Source organism: Hermetia illucens, chromosome 7, assembly GCF_905115235.1.
Source record: "Hermetia illucens chromosome 7, iHerIll2.2.curated.20191125, whole genome shotgun sequence".
NCBI classification, from domain to species: domain Eukaryota; kingdom Metazoa; phylum Arthropoda; class Insecta; order Diptera; family Stratiomyidae; genus Hermetia; species Hermetia illucens.
The window spans coordinates 12,415,446-12,432,034 of NC_051855.1; the positions used below are offsets into that span (position 1 = coordinate 12,415,446).

General features: G+C 43.1%; 1 protein-coding gene across 1 annotated transcript in view; it reads left to right on the forward strand.

The window, feature by feature from the left end:
• LOC119660960 overlaps positions 1-16,589 on the forward strand; it is an 89,410-nt gene that overhangs the window by 54,965 nt on the left and 17,856 nt on the right. The window lies entirely within an intron of this gene.

Consider the following 16,589-nt stretch of genomic DNA (forward strand, 5'->3'; position numbering starts at 1 on the left):
TGACGAAACTAATGCTTTAATAAAGGAAGAAATTATTGCCGTTAATATTGTGAATTTTCCTAGGAAAACTGTTCAGGTTTGAATGATCTCATCTACCAGTAAAACACTCTGCACATAATTTTCCAGATGTTTTGGGGCTCTTTTTTTTTATCTCCCGCATTTGTATAAAGAAGGAAAGGATTATCGGTCAATGTATCTTCCTTTTGCGTCAAGTAAAGATCTTAGGAATCGGCGAGAGAATAAATTATCTTTTTTCATGGCTTGGTTTCCCCAGTCTTTGTGGAAATGTGACTGAAGCCTCTCCACACAAAGACGCTCTTACATGGCTACGCTTATATCAGGGGGAACGGTCCTCTTCTGAATAGAAGTGTAGTACGTGGTGATACATATGCTATCCGATATACTCAATTATGCTTACGAAATATTGAAACCCGTTTAAAATAAGCCTGCATGAATATTACTTTCCTTTTCGCTCCTATTCAACCACTTACTTTCAATTTGGAACTTATAATGAGTCCTCAACAGTCTAGACCGGGCATGGGACATGGGAATTTCCTTTAAGTGAAGATTGCGGAAAAAAATTAAACATGAAAATTATTTCTTTTCATAAATGAGGGGGGGGACGACATAAACATTTAAGTGTCATCAGATCTTTATAATCACAATTGAACCACTATCCTTCCCCCTTCTCTAATCTTCTCGGGGCTGCATAGCATACATGTGGCACATATTTCGGCCCAAGTTGTTTTTATCGTCTCACACGCACAATTTGACTTGATGAAGCAATTCTCAGACGTCCACGCAACCATAAAAAAAAACCCAACATGATATGTACTTCCTAAATAAATGATCACTACGACAATATGTTGGAGAATCGTTGATTGAAACTTGAGTTTTTTCATTGCTCATAATATTTTCTTGGTCTCTTGCCGGATTGTATAATAATCTTCCTCCCCATATTCTATTTATTACCAAAAGTTTCAGACAAAAACGGAAGCCGTATGCAAATTAGATATTATGCATATACATATGTACATGCACGTAAAGAGTCAACATGAAAGGAATTAATAATACCATTTATGAAGAGTGCATTTTTTTCTTGGACATCGAATGAGATGCATTTGAAAACTGACAGGAAATAATTAGAAATTCCCAGAGATTTCAATGATTTTTCATATTTGTGAATAGACAGGCAGAGTAGACACCCAGTGTAATGTTAAGGTTAGCTATCACAATTTTATATGTGTATAAGTCAACCCCCAAAACAAATAATGAGAAAAAAAACTTTCCAACATGAGGGTAACCCCCATAGTCTTCTTCTTCCTTTTCCCGTCCGCTAATGAGGTCTACTAATCTTGATCTGGTTCGTCACTAATCTCGGCCATAAACTTGATCCAGGTGACCCAACAAATCATCCAAATAGACGAACGCTTGATTCCTCAGATGAGCTGAAATCACCCTTGTCCATTAACTCAAACACGGGTCTACCTGGGATGACGAAGGCAGTCTTGTCCCTTGACGCTGCCTCATCGAGAGGTATCTGCAAAAAGGCGTCCTTAAGGTCAATACCAAAATTGTGTTGAGTCTTAGCCAATCGACTCAAGATTCCATCAATGAGCAGCATGGGTTAAGCACTCTTTAAAGTGCCTCACTTTGCCTGGACAACCGTCACCCGAGAAGCCCAAGCGCTTTGCGACTTCTCGGTGACTCCAATTTCCAACAGCTGATCTACCTCCGCGTACAAAAGCTTCTCCACAGCTGGCGATGCCCGATAGTGAGGCTCTCCTTGATCAATGTGACCAATGAGACCAACGATGTACGTCCTAGCTCTTGTTTCGTGAAAGAGGGAAACATGGATATTGCAGCTTGCAGCTGAGGCTCCTGTATGGGCGACAGAACCTGCCGTTGGCCACAGGTGTCATAGATAATCTCCCAAGCTCTCAAACCCCTTGAAAACGAAAAAGACCAGGTGCTAAATTGAAAGCGCGGAAAAAATCAACTTCCAAATACAAGCTTTGATTTAGGCTGGGAATGATCCAGAACTCCAGGTCAGCTGTAAATCCTCTAAACGTGACCGTAGCAGAAATGAGGAGTCCTATATGCCGTCTTTAATGAGCGGCGTAATTTTCGGATGAGGACTAATTTTTCAAGTAGGACTTGCTCAGCGATAGATACAATTCACCGAAGCTCTGGTATGCTCCAAGCCCAGTACCTCCTGACCCCAAAGGGGGTTGTCCGCATATGGTCGTAAGTCTCCCTTCGGCTTATCTGCTAACACTACCGGCGAAAGGAATTGTTGTGTCTTCTTTCGTGCAGCCCAGTAGGAGCGGACGCGGAGAGTGGAACGCTTGAACGGGTAAGTGTCATTTAGTTCAGAGATGGTTTCGATTCGCTCTCGAGATTCCTGATACCTCCGCAGCCGAACATGGTACGGAAGCAGTGTCTAGGTACGTGTTCCTACGTCTCCTGGCGAATCTGGCGAAGGTGTCGATGGTAGGATCAATTAACTGTTTACTTCAATTGCCAGTATTGGCTGCAATGCTTGTCAACGAAACCGAGTTGGGTATTGTGGTTACTTTTATAAAGTTATCGTCAGAAGACGCTAATGACTTGTCAGATTCAGACGAACTATAGACGTTAAATGCAACCCCGGAATCATCGCATTGTGAAGGAACTATGCCTGGGGATACAGTCTTATTACGGACATAACAAATCGTTGAATCAGCTGCTACAGCCTTTCCTATATTCTGGGACGGCCGCCAACCTGAGAATGGGAAGCCATTGGTGGTAAGGTCCTCCCCTTCTGCCCGTTTTTTGATGCACATGCAGTGCAATCAGGTTTATTTATTTATTGCTCTCTGGAGGAGTAGAAAGCAATAATTTTATCCGAGGCTTAAAACTACTTACAGAAAAGAAGTTAAAAGGACCAAGCTGTTGTGCGCTGCAACTTCCGCAACGCTTAGGAATCGGGGAATGGAAATAGGATTCGAGCTCTGCGAAGGACAAGTCGAAAAAGTCTGCGTTACGTGTGTTATAAGACGCAGGACGACAGGCAATTTCATTTGAGGCGGAGCAGTCCATCAGACCCGAAGAAAGTTTAAAAAGTGTGTATAAATCGCGATAGGATCTACGCTGTTGCAGGAAGGGACGTTTAGAAAGCGGAGGCGGAAGGGGTAGTTCACACGAAGGAAATTTCTCTTAAGGAATAGGGAATGGGTGAATTTACGTTGCACATTTTCAAGGCTAAGACAACCACAGTTACGGGAAGGTGACCAGATCACAGAGCAGTACTCGAGGGTATTCTTCACGAGGAAATTGAAGAGAGTCAAAATCAGAGCAGGAGCGAAGTATAAAACGTGACAATTTTGCTGCTCGATTGGTGACTTCGAGGCAATGGGTGTCGACTCGGAACTTATTGTCGAAAGTGACTCCAAGATCATGACCGGAATTTAGATATGAAAAGGAATGTTCGTTAAGAGAATAGGAGAAGGAAGTGGGTGAGGAGTTAACCGAATAGCACATAGAGTATCACTTTCTGACCTTTAGCGCTAAACCATTAGCAAAGCAACAACGAACCAGAGTGTCTAAGTTAGATTGAAGGGAAACATAGTCCATAGGCGACGATATAGCGGAAAACAGCTTAAGGTCGTCGGCATAGAGCAAACAGGGTCCTGTTTTCTGTAGGAACTATTTGGATCTGGTTTTCAGTTTCTCTTATTATAGGAGTCTCTGTACTCTCCTTTTTGGCTAGCCGCGCCGTAGACACGGAGTACTGGCTTTCTACTGAAATGGAGAGCATTTCGAGGGAGGGTTCATAGTTCCCACCTTTCTACCAAATTTGGTGTCAATCGTTATAACCGAGGCGGTCGAGTCACTTAGGTCCAACCAGGTGAACTCTAAATTGGAATGCCTTGAGAGACTGAATACACTCGGCTCGTCCAACATGGTCTGGATACTCTGGGTTCCATGCCATGTTGGGTAACCAAGAAGGGAGCAGGGACGCCTTTACATGGCCCAGAAGCCTTCTGTGGAATCGGAAACGGTTTCATGGCTATGGCACTAAGAAATGAAGAGGAGCAATTGAGGGAAGGCCTACCAGGGATGGAGCAGTCCAGGGTGCTTATTGGGGGATACGAACCCATGCGCACAAAAGATTGATTAAACCTCACCAAAAAAAACCTCGGAATCATAGTGTTCACTGTTGGCTAAACTAGGGAAGCTAGGGATATCTACGGACACTGGCTGCAGGTTTTGTGCGGAGTGTGATGAAACCTCTATTCACGTCCTGGGGCAGTGTCCGGCACTTGTTCAATGTAGGTCCAGGCATCTGGGAGAACACTTAATACCAGATGCAAAGTTAAAAGATCTGGAAGTAAGGAATTTACTAAAGTTCCTGCCGGTTTTAGGCTTGCTTGAGATACTATGATTAATAGGTGCACTATAACCAGTAAAAGCGGCACGATAGCTCTTTAAGGACGCGGTGCGACTTTCTCTTAACAGAATACTAATGCAAGTACTACGTAAAATTTTATATCTGAACAAATATTATATGGCAATATCTTGATCATTGATCTCTCTATTTTGATCATTGATCTCTCTATTTAAAAAAAAAAGATAATTGAATAAACCTAGCTCAATATACGAATATTCTCTCTGATTGGGCTTATTAAATGAGTTGATTTCACAAAGCGCTCAATATCGCATTACACTTCCCGCATATGCCAAGAATATAATCTAACAATAAATCCAAAAAAAAATACCCTTTTTAGTATAACACCCCCTGTTACTGACACCCCTACCAATATTCAGGATATCTAATAATTTGAAGTCAATGGCCTTTGCAATTAGAAGTCATTGGCCTTAAATGAACCTACCTTCCTAAGAAATATATTGACCCATGCTAATCTTTCACTTTCGCTCTTAGTTCAAAAATTCAAGGCTCTTATCTGTTCCTAAAGCGACATCGGCTATTATGAACATACACTAACGGCCAAAAAAATAGCACAAAAGAAATTATTTTCCATTTATGAGCAGTTAGTCCCTTTTGAAGGATTGTGTTCAACACAAAACCTTATTAAACAATTTTTTTATTGCTTGCCGTCTCACTGTTTGTTTGTCTGTCTTCCTATTGATAATCTCTCTGAGTTGAGTTTGAAAGCCTGACGTCCGAAGGGGGGTGGTTGTACTTTTTTTTCGCTGAACATAGTCATGTGGGGTATCAAAAGAAAGGCCTTGATTAGTGCTTTCCAAAGTTAAATTCTGGTCCGGCATTTGATCCAAAATGGTGGAGTATGGATGCTAGTTTCCAGGACCCATTTTCAGAAACTACCCCACCCTATAGCCCTCAAAATATCCCTAAAATCTATATCTGCTCAAACAAAGTTAATAATAGTATCTTATTGTAAAAGCGCTGAGATCAGGGAAAGAGATGAATAAAGTCTAGTTGGAGTTATTCCACTATAATAAATCCTACCTGATCTTTTGGTGACAGGTCCCGCGACAGACCGACCAAGAAAATGCATCCAATGTCGTTAGAAACAAGATGATCGGATCGAGTAACAAGCCGCGGAAAAATGCTAGGGCGTTCACCTCAGTCGACGCGGCAGGACAGGTCCCGGTCCTGTCGAGAAATAGGCAAGGATTCCTGAATAACTCAGATTTTCCTTGGCCAGATTGTGGCATTACGCCAGACAAAATTGTCAAATTGTCAAATGATAACGGACTGCGGGTTATTCAATTAGCAGGGTCACACGAAATGGTTGTTGGAAGTACCTGGTTTGCACGAAAAGCGGTCCACAAACATACGTGGGTCTCTCCAGACAGGACCACTTTCAACCAAATTGATCACGTGTTGATCGAACGGCGCTACCTCTAAGCCTTGATGAATGTCAGAATATATAGGGGGGCCAACATAGACTGGGATCACTATCTTGGTGGGATGGTGCTCCGAGCTCGAATAACAATACCACCTAGAATCCCCTCTGACAGTCAGGTGAGAGTGAACACTGAAGCCATCCACAACACAACCCTCCGCGACACCTATAAGAGGGACGCCAGGAGCCGATGGAATTGCAGCCGAATTGGTTAAATATGGAAGCGACCAGTTACACCAAGTGGTTCATCAACTTGTGCTCAAGGTATGGGACAACGAATCAATGCCTGACGATTGGCAACGAGGCATTATCTGGCTCATACATAAAAAAGGAGATATCACACAGTGCAGCAATTATAGAGGTATCACGTTGCTGAGTACCATCTATAAGATATTCTCCACTATCTTGCTAGGCCGGATAGCCCCATACGCCCAGAACATCATTGGCCCATACCAAAGAAGCTTCACTCCGGGCAAATCAGCAACAGATCAGATTTTCTTTCTGCGACAAGCGATGGAAAAACCGTTGGAATATGGACAACAGTTGCACCATCTGTTCATCGACTTTAAAGCCGCCTATGATAGCGTAGCCAGGGTAAAACTGTACACGGCCATGAGAGAATTCGGTATCCCGACGAAATTAATAAGACTGACTAGGCTGACCCTGACCAATGTGCGAGGCCAGATAAAAGCAGCAGGATCACTCTCAAGACCATTCGACATCAACAACGGTCTACGACAAGGGGATGCCCGATCATGCGTCCTCTTTAACCTGGCCCTCGAGAAAGTGATCCGTGATGCTGAGGTAAATACAAGAGGTACGATCCTCTTCAAGTCCACCCAACTACTGGCCTATGCTGACGATATCGACATCATGGGAAGAACCACCCGAGATGTACAAACAGCCTTCATCCAGATCGAGCAGGCCGCGCGAGATCTTGGGCTGCACATCAATGAAGGCAAGACAAAATATATGATGGCAACGTCAGCTACGAAGACGAATCAACCAACAACATCAAACCGCACTGGTCAAACACGAAGAAGAATACAACTTTGAGACCGTTGACAATTTCTCCTATCTAGGGTCGAAAATCACAACCGATAACAGCTACGATGATGAAATCCGCGCACGGTTGTTGTCAGCCAACAGAGCCTATTTCAGCTTACAAAGACTCTCACCATAGGGTCAAAGCTCTTACTGTACAAGACTATGATCTTGCCATTCCTCATGTATTCCTCGGAAACTTGGATTCTTAACAAGAAAAATTCCGAACTCTTGGCCGCGTTCGAGAGAAGAATCCCCCGAAGAATTTTTGGCCCCCTACATGAGGATGGACGATTCCGTAGCCTACACAATGATGAAATCTATGAGCGATACCATGACCGTCCGGTTGTGGATAAAATCCGGCTCAATAGGTTATGGTGCCCAGAAGGCGATTGCTCCCCAGTAGGCAACCCAACTACTGGTGGAACAATGAAATCGCAAGTTTGCGAGCCGCATGTTTTCGGACAAGGAGGCTTTGCCAGAGGCTCAGGGGAAAACCCGGTGGCGACGGTCGAGAGGAGGCACACGAGCAATTGCGTAGCCACCTAAAGGAAGCCATTCGGAGGAGCAAAAAGAACTGCTTCAAACAGCTGTGCGACCATGCCGACATAAACCCTTGGGGCGAGGCTTACAGAGTGGTGATGAAAAGGCTGCGGAAATCACCCAGGTCACCTGAAACAGATTGTTACCACTCTGTTCCCTCATCACGAAAATAGGGGAAGGCAAGTTTTTGTCCAGCCAAATGGCGGCATAATACCGCCTGTAACTGTGGAGGAGCTGCGGGAAATATGTGGTAGGTTCGGTGACAACAAGGCCCCAAGTTTGGATGGCATCCCCAACCGAGCTTTGAAACTGGCAGTGAAGACTAGGGCCGACCTTTTCGCCAACACCTTCGAGGCGTGCCTAAAAGAAGGAATATTCCCTGCCCAGTGGAAAAAGCAAAAGTTGGTGTTGCTTCCGAAGCCTGGCAAGCAACCTGGAAACCCAGCGTCGTATCGTCCTATCTGCCTGTTGGATACAATGGGGAAGATGATGGAGAAAGTCATCTACAACAGACTCCTGCCCATCGTCGAAGCCAGCAATGATTTGTCGGAACACCAGTTTGGTTTCCGACGCGCCCACTCTACGGTCGACGCAGTTGGCATGGTGGTAAGCCTGGCAAAAGGTGCACTGATTTCTGGCGACTGCTGTGCCGTGGTGGCGTTGGATGTCAAAAACGCATTCAACTCGCAGCAAAACACCCAGAAGATGTGGAGGTTTACGCAACGGAAACAGTGAGAGCGGTAAAGTCCTGGCTAGAAAAGGCCGGGCTGACCTTGGCGGACGCGAAAACGGAAGCGGTCTTAATAACGAAACGCAGGAAAAATAATACTGTAAAAGTGGAGGTCGGTGGACATACGGTCGTATCAAAGCCGGCTATCAAATACCTGGGGGTAATAATTGACACCAAATTGAGTTTTAGGGAGCACCTAGAGTATGCATGCCAAAAGGCAGCCAGTGCCACCATGGCACTTGCAAAAATGTTGCCAAATATTGGTGGGCCGAAACATTGCCGGAGGTTGGTGCTAGCCGGAGTGGTGCGCTCCATCCTGCTCTACTCGTCGCCTGTGTGGGCAGAGGCGCTTGCAAACTCTCAGAGACGGAAGCAGGTGAACTCGGTTTACCGGCGGATGGCTTTGAGGGTTTGCAGTGCTTTTAGAACCACATCAGATGAGGCAGTATTGGTGGTGGCAGGCATGATCCCGGTTGACATTCTGGCCAAAGAAATGAGTGTCCTGTACAATGCAAGACATATGGAGGGGCATGCACAGCGTAGAAATGCGGCAAGGTCAGAGTCGCTTGATCTCTGGCAACGCAGATGAGACGAGTCTGCGAAAGGTCGCTGGACGCACAGGCTCATTCCCAACATTAGGGTGTGGCTTGAGCGAAAACATGGGGATACCTGCTACCACAGTACCCAGTTCCTCACGGGACACGGTGGTTGCTACAGGCAGTATCTGCACCGCTTTGGGTTGGATGATTTTCCGAACTGTCCCAGATGCGATGGCATACCGGAGGATCCAGAGCATGTGATGTTTCACTGCCCACGATTTGCGATGGAGAGAAGGAGCTTAAACCAGGTGCTGGGCAGGAGCGGGACCCCGGAGAGCTTGGTTACTAAGATGCTGGAGTCCGAGGAGAAGTGGCTTGCAGTTAGCTCCGCAATCATCCAAATGCAGGAGGAGTTGCTGAAAGAACAAAGAAGGAGGAACGCTGTAAATAGGAGAAGGATGAGTGCCTAAGAGCAAACATACCCCGCGAAGTAATATCTCAATGGTGGTCCCGCGGGGCTGGGGCTGGAGAGACCGGGGGTGGTTTTTAGTGGGTGTGAATCCCACACGCGCCCGCTGTTGTTCCGCTGTTCGGGCGGCGGAGCTGCGGCTGACGTGTCTTTCTAAGATTTTCCACCTCCGTGTACGCACAAAAAAAAAAAAAGATTACGGTGGGCGGGTCACTTAATCCGTATGGGTGACAATGATCCCGCCGGGAAAGTTTATAAGGCTAATATCTACGGTAGAACAGGAAGACGAGGCAGACCCTGCCTAAGATGGAGCGATGGCATAGGTCAGGACGCCAGACAGCTTTTAGGGATATCAAATTGGTGGACCTCGGCGCAAAACCGGGATGTTTGGAGTTCCTTATTAAGGCAGGCCTAGACCGGATACCGGTTGTTGCGCCGTTGATGATGATGAAAATTGTGGAGTATTCACTCTCAACTCAACTCTTTTTTTTTCCTAAACTGATAAAAGATTCAATTTACAAATGGTTTATGCAAGAAACACTTAACAGATGAACAATCTCAAAGCGCGGTTTAAACCTAATTTGAGAGATTGCCCAAAATTTCTGCCTGGAAACGTAATATTTTCCAACAAATTTTCATTGTGCATCATTTTGATCGCTAGTGTGTATCTAACTCTCTTCCTTTTCGGATACTTGCGTATCTTCTCGTACGATCAAAAATCTCAGTGGAGTAGAAGGAAGGAAAATACCAAATTGCTTGTTCTGGGTCAATGATTCCGGTCTCAAATTTAGGTATGAATGTGTATCTTTTCTGGTGTAAAAAGATCGCTAGACACCTGCTTTTGCATCACAGGATACATTCATGCAAGACCGTTCCGGATTCTTATGCATGGCCCTTGAGTGTATATGCAGAAGGACATAAGGAGATGTGTCACATTTAATGGAAAATATGGTCAGGATCTTAAATTAGGGAAAATATGCCGGATTTTTCATAGATATTTATGTGTAGTCAACGATTTATGGGATTGCCATGTTTTGACTTGTGCTGAAAGCAGACGGACGAACTAGATTGACCGGGACTTTGTCCTTTTGTAATCGGCTCAATTTTATCTGGGCGGAGGTTTCTTTTAATAGCATTAATTAAGAGATACAGTTTGAAGTGTGAAGATAGATTTGGGAATTATGGGAGAAACAGTTTTGGTAGTTATTCAGTCGTAGTTAGTAGACATTGTGTACTATGCCGGTCACATCCAATGTGTTTTGACCCACATACAGATTCACAAGGATCAAAGAGGTCAATTCAATTAAGAACTTTTCAACTAAGTCATAATCATAGAACACATTCATGTATTTTACATAATAATAAACTGTAACCATTGCGCCATTAGTAAAGACATCAATTAGCATTTTCCCAAGGAACTAATTATACCGGGGTCGAGGGAATCGGTTACGTCGTCAAAGAAGGTACTCCATGAAAGCAACATTTGTTTCGAGGGGAAAATACAAGACGCAAACAACATACCTCAGCGACTTACCTAAAATTCTAGAATATACTTTTGCAATTCAGCACCAACCTATCTTTTATAGCACATAAGCGCGAAAAAACAATTAGAAAGGTAGCATGCATGCAGTAAATGAGGAAAATTCACGATTGTGTAGATTTTGCGCGAAAAATTGCTACTTGAAGCGATTTATATTGAGTTGTTGCAATAATTTGACATCATTCGACATTTATGGCTATAATGAATCTTGGTCTCGCATATCACTTTCTTACTTAATCAGCTTTAAAGAAAATATTCCAATATTTCGATGATTGAGTAACATTTTTCTGCATGTTTTTATCGAATTAAATGAGTAATCAGTTAAAGAACTATTAATAGGAGACAACATGGAGTTCAAACCAGACGTCCCTTGGGTAATCACTTCAGGAAGCTCTAATTTCCCGAAACTGATGAGATTTTTCCTAAAATTTTGTCACAACGAAAGACCCAAAAAGGACTAGATACACATGGGTTTGCCTAAAATGTGTTTGTATCGCTTTTTTTCCCAGTTATTTCACCAGAGATAATATCCTCAATATTTTAACCCTACCTTGATCCTTGCCACCTCTTTGTTCGAAGCAACAGAAAAATCGTAACCGGAGGCCAAGGAATTACAACAAATATAGAGAAATCTATACGCAATTTACCTGCGACCCCGAACCCTCATTCACTCTTCATACACACAAAATAAAAACACATGAAGATGAATTGATCGACCTTTACTTCATTTGAATGGTTGCCAGGAAAAAAAGGCACTAACGCTTCTGATCTCTAATAACTTCGAAGACGGGGTACGGAAGGACGAACGAGTGGTAACACAATCTTTATAACGACGCAATCCTGGCAGAAATCGGTTCAATTGAGTTCAAAGGAGATTCATATCTTCACCCCTCATTAGGTCATGGCACTTCTGAAGGGTGATGCAAAAGGTTAATTTTCTCATGGAGAATTTACCAAAAGGAATTCTTCCTTTTCTTCTTTTATTTAATCACGGTCTGATACGAAGATGATCCTTTGAAAAGAAAATTGAGATTTTTCGTTTTTTTGGATTTCCCTTCTATTTTTTTCGTTTTTTTTTGGGTGTGTGCAACGAACCCTTTACCGATTTTTGGCAATTTGAAAGGACCTCGGTAGAAAAGAGATACCATCATAAGGAACGAAAGGTTTACGTAAAACATTTGCAAAATAAATATCCATAAATGTTTTGAAATTTAATAGGTTTCATCTGGTTGCTGGTAAAAGAATTTCAAAAAAAAAGACCAGACCAACACAGCATCAGTTGTAGATTTTTAATCCTTTTATTGCTGATGACGATCCTATTTTTTGTAAAGAATGTTCTTCTATTGTACCGGATACCGGTTGTAGCACGGAACCATGATAATCTGAGAAACAAACAATATGAATGAAAGCAGCTGATGAGAACTCTCGGTTTTGGCGCCTCGGCATGCATGAAAACGCATTTTGATAGTGACATATGGCCAGTCGTAGATTAAGTACAAAAAAGGACGAAAAAGAATGTATTTACGTTGGGGCACATGAATTCTCTAGGGTCCTAGTTTGGATGTAACTTACTCTATTTCTGGCTATGTTTTTCAGCTCCTTTCAGATCTGTTTCGCCCCACATAAGTCTAGCTTCACCAATGGCCGCCTCTTTTTTAAGGTTTCGTGTAAAACAAAACCTTATTAAAATCGGTTTACGGTCTCTCTGTCCGTCTGTCCTTTTTTTTGTAAGAAGGTGGACATCTTCAAAAGACTCTAGCCTGGGCACGCCAGAGTGTGGAATCCGGGGCTTCGCTGTCGCCTATTCGACTGCAGATCTCCAGCAACTCGTCCCTGGTGACTGGCGAAATCAGCATCACATTCAGGGGACCCTTGAAGGTGTCCGTGCCCTCCTCTTGCTGGGGAAATAACCCCTGAATTATATTCAACATGAGCATAGGGCACGTGATCTGCGGAGATGACCCGCTTTTGAATCGTCCTGTCACGATTTTATTGGCTCTACCCCACGAATTTATGTCCGCTTCCGAACAAAGCTCCTTAAAACATTCCCTCTTACTCCGCTGGAATACTGAATTCTACTACATAAGTGTCATCGCTAGCAGAAAATTATGTAAAACAAAACCTTATTAAAGTGGGTTTACTGTCTGTCTGCCCGTCTGTCTTGTTTTTGTAAGGAGGTGGAAATCTTCAAAAGACTCTAACCTGGGCACGCCAGAGTGTGAGACCCGGGCTTTGCTCTCGCCTATTCGACTGCAGATCTCCAGCAGCACGTCCCTGGTGACCGGTGGAATAAGCATCACATTCAGGGGGCTGGAAGGTGTCAGTGCCCTCCTCTTACTGGGTCCAACATTCCCTCTTACTCTGCTGGATGGCAAACTTGAGGTTCTTGCGAGCAAGCTCCTCTTGTCCTTGATCGATCATACCTATCGCCCTCTGAGTCGTTCGTCTAACTCTGTGGCAAATCGATCAAAGGCTAACAAATTCACTATACCACTAATAACTGGGTCTTCTAGTGGGGAATAAGCATTTCCTAGGTATCGACGTGTCACATGCTTTAGAGAAGCTTTGTGTGACATGGAGAGCTCTATCCGTGGAGTTGCCTGCTCTGCTAGGCAGGTCTACCCACACCTCCATGAATGTTTGCTCATCCATCGCTTTCGCAGACCATCCTAGTGTTCTTTTGGATTTCGGCTCCCGGGGTGCCGGTCTCCTGCCTTGTGGCTCCGTCCTTAGTTCAAAAGTGACTGCCTGGTGGACCTTTGGATCTCGTCCCCTTGCATCGTGAACAAGATCATCTAACAGGTCTTCCAACTCAGGCCGTGTAAGGCTCGGCGGAACGTAGCAGCTGTATACGAATATGCCGCTTATTTTTGCCTACTAGCCGTTAATGTAATAGTGAACTACTACAGGTCATTAGGACAAGAAGGTGTCCAAAGGCAGGCGGTATAGGATAGCAAAATCATTATCATTTATGATAACTTCTGTCCCCTGACCAATGCAATAGTAAATTTCCTTGTATCACCATGCACGTTGCGCAATCGCGAAAGTGCATCACGTTCGTCCCCACTCCCTGCGAAAATTCGAACCTTTAGTCCTTAGTCAGTGACCTCCAAATTTCAATAGTTAGCCAAATCTTATGATGTGCTCATCAATATTTCTCGGCGAGCTGTTCCGGTAACAAAACAGAAAGCAGTGGGAGACCGTGTTGAGTGTAAGGGGTCGAAATGTTCCAACCCTGTCAGAAAATGCAGACGTAATGCGGAAACGAACATCACGTGACTATTTCGCTCTATGCCGAGCGTTGTGGACATCCAAAAGACGGCTTCTAGCCGAATTTCCAGTCTGTATTGATGAAAATCTCGCTTAAATTAAACCAAGCTAGCCGTTCCCAAAGCATAAACCATAAAATCAACATTTGCAAGTTGCTAAAGCACAAATCTGCATTCTTTTTTCCTTTTTTTCAGATTTTAATAAAAACAAAACCTTATTAAAATCGGTGTGCTGTCTGCCTGTCTGTCAGACGCACTTTTCTCAGAAAGGACTTCAACCATTGACACTAAATTTTGTAGAAAAGTTGGTATTGTGAACCCCCACGCATGTAGCGAATTACATTACTGCACGGTGATGCAAGCTTTCGTCGAGGATAACCGTAAACTTTGAAAAAAATTATGGTCATCATGATATCATGGTATCTAGGCCCCAAAATATTAGATACCTCCTCAAATCTGCCATACTGCTCCCAGGGCAGAGGTGAGGCAGCGTCTGATGAGCTGTCTCTGCCCTAGACGAAATCGTCAATTCCTCTTTTTGAATGCTTGGTTTCTATGCCCCAAACGAGGGGTCCGTGGACCAAAAAACGTGGGAGTAAGTTGCTCTCCATTTGATCCGGTTCACCATCAACTTGGCTGTGGACTGAAGGTTCATCACATTCCAAACAATGCTTAAATATGGTTAGTAATTGTATATTATAATATTTTGAAAATATACTGCAGACCCGCCTTAAGTTCTTGCTAAATCCATAGAATTGTTGGGAGAACCAACAAGTCTTTGAACTGTTTGTCCTACACATGATAGAACAAGCTGTTATCACAGGCTACCTTGGTATTCATATTACCCAAGCCAATCTCAAATTCTGCTTAAGGAAATCTCTACAGGACTCTGGCTTGACGATAGGGGGAAGAACGGGGGGGGGTAATTCTGCCGAGACCGGAGCTTTCTCGAAAACATTTAAAATAGAGTTTAAAGAAAAGCAGAGAAAAGAGTCCTTATAATTTCCATTTTCAACACCCAAGATTTTATGCGTAATCCCCATCTGAAGGTCGGGTTTTTTTTTAAAAAACCCTTACTGGACTATATTCAACTGCAGCAATTGAAAATAGATAATACAAGCATGGTAAAGCCAAATTGCTTAATAATTCCTGGAAAAAATCTGCCATGTTCAAAGTTTTGGCAAAGATGTAAGTGAAGAAGCAGCGAGCCGCTTCGGCCAAGCTGCTCCCAGGGCAGAGGTGAGGTAGTGTCTGATGAGTTGCCTCTGCGCTGGTACGAAACCGTAGCCGTCTTCGCCCCTATTTGGATTTTTGAACTCTGGGTGTTAAACCCCAAAAAGAGGAGTCCGTGGACCATAAAAAGTGAGAGTAAGTTGCTCTCCATTTGATCCGGTCCGACATCAAGTGGATGCGGACTTAGGAGTCCTCAATTCCTAAACAAAAATTGAAGCTTTTCAAAGCCTTTGAGGGAATGCTTTAATAGAAGGTGCCCCCTTCTACTTAAGCATCAGAATATGAAGTTACTATCGCACAAACATAATTTTGATGATAACATTTCAATATTCAACACAAATTTGCATATTCTATGCCATTTCGATATGAAATATGCCAAGGGGCTTTACATATATGAAATACATACGATCTTTCGAAAAGTTTAGAAAGATCGGCTACAAAAGGGGCGTATCCTTATTTTCAAATGATAGATTTTCCCTTTTTTGTCCCTAAAAAAATGCGTGCTATATTTACAACTTCTTTTTATCGAAATAGTTCAGGTAAAAAAGTATCTGAATTTCCTTCACCAATGATTAGGACATATCTCGGTGTTGATTCGCTGACATTGCCCTCTGCCAACCCCGTATCGATCCTGCGATTGTATGCACAACTAAAATATATTTTTCCCCGAAACACTAAGGAAATTGGAAAAAGGAGACTGTTTGAATCACACAACCACAATGAAAAGGGATACGATGAAATTGTGATTAAAGATTTTTTTCTATAAAAAAAACTATTATATACATATATAGGTGAAACTCTCTTTTTTAAAACCCTTAATGATCTCGGGAGGATTCGGAGAGCTAAATAAGAAAAATCTGTTTTTATAAAAAAAAAAAAAAACCCGGAGGTATTGCTTCCCTTTTTTCCCTCTGGCTCAATGGTTTTGTTGTATGAAATTATGTAATCTTGGTTTTTGCAGATCGTACAAGATACGGAAAGGGGTTGAAGCGATTTTTGAGGTCCTCGGGAAAGAAAAAAAAACGCAGAACTCTTTACTTGAGGAAAGTGAAATAGAGACTTTTGTGTGATGATCAGTTTGTACAGTGCCGCCGGACTTGAAACAAGTATTTTTGGCTTTGGAACTTTACAAACTTTTCACACTCAAAAATTATACGTTTCAAGGATAAAAATTTTCTAAAAGAAAAATCCCAGTTTGATAAGAACTCAGTGATTTTGATAAAAAAAAAATTTTTCCCCTTTGAGGCTTTACTAATATTTTCCTCTTTCTAGTCAATGTGGTAGTTTCGATGGAAGAAATAACCATGAATTCATTGCCGATGGAAAGCGTAACGCAATATTTATTAATA